Source organism: Galeopterus variegatus, unplaced genomic scaffold (genome assembly GCF_000696425.1).
Source record: "Galeopterus variegatus unplaced genomic scaffold, G_variegatus-3.0.2 Scaffold3029, whole genome shotgun sequence".
NCBI lineage: Eukaryota > Metazoa > Chordata > Mammalia > Dermoptera > Cynocephalidae > Galeopterus > Galeopterus variegatus.
This window is the reverse complement of record NW_007729140.1, coordinates 219,990-220,990: the sequence shown is the minus strand read 5'-3', so window position 1 is coordinate 220,990 and position 1,001 is coordinate 219,990. Positions and strand designations below refer to the sequence as shown.

General features: G+C 38.0%; 1 protein-coding gene across 1 annotated transcript in view; it reads right to left on the bottom strand.

The window, feature by feature from the left end:
- Window positions 1–1,001, bottom strand: part of COG6 (component of oligomeric golgi complex 6) — an 86,491-nt gene that overhangs the window by 16,427 nt on the left and 69,063 nt on the right. The gene's annotated exons all lie outside the window — the stretch shown is intronic.

Genomic DNA, 1,001 nt, shown 5'->3' with positions numbered 1-1,001 from the left:
CTGAATAATTGGACCAAGTATCTTTTCCTGAGGGAACACTATTGAAAGACATAGAGTACTTCCATTGTTTTTTAAAAGTAAATGTGAACCACAGGCATAACATTACCTGACTTCAAATTACACTACAAAGCTATAGTAACCAAAACAGCACGGTACTGGCATAAAAACAGACACATGGACCAATTGAGCAAAACACAGAACCCAGAAATCAACCTATGTACTTAAAGCCAAATGATCTTTGACAAGGGCAACAAGAACATATACTGGGGAAAAGACTGCCTGTCCAATAAATGCTGCTGGGAAAACTGGACATCCATATGTAGAAGAATGAAACTAGACCCACACCTCTTGCCACATACCAAAATCAACACAAAATGGATTAAAGACTTAAATATAAGACGTGAAACTATAAAAACCTTAGAAGAAAACTTAGGGGAAAACATAAGAGCTAAATAGGCATTTCTCAGAGGAAGATATACAAATGGCCAAGAGACACATGAAAAAATGCTCAGCATCACTAAACATCAGCGAAATACAAATCAAAACCACACTGAGATATTATCTCACCCCAGTTAGACTGGTTATTACTAAAAAAGACAGAATAACAAATGCTGGTGAGGACACAGAGAAAGGGGAACCCTCCTACACTGTTGGTAGGACTGTAAATTAGTGTAGCCACTATGGAAAACAGTACAGAGGTTTCTCAAACAACTACAGAAAGAACTGCCATATAATCCAGGAATCCCTTTTCTGGGTATATATCCAAAGGAATGGTAATCATCATGTTGAAGGGATACCTGCACTCCCACATTTATTGCAGCTCTATTCACAGTAGCCAAGAGCTGGAACCAACCTAAATGTCCATTGACAGGTGACTGGATAAGGAAAACGTGGTATACAAAGTCAATAGACTACTACTAAGGAATGAAATTCTGCCATCTGCAGCAAAATGGATGAACTTAGAGAAAATTATGTTAAGTGAAATAAGCCAGGCACAGAAA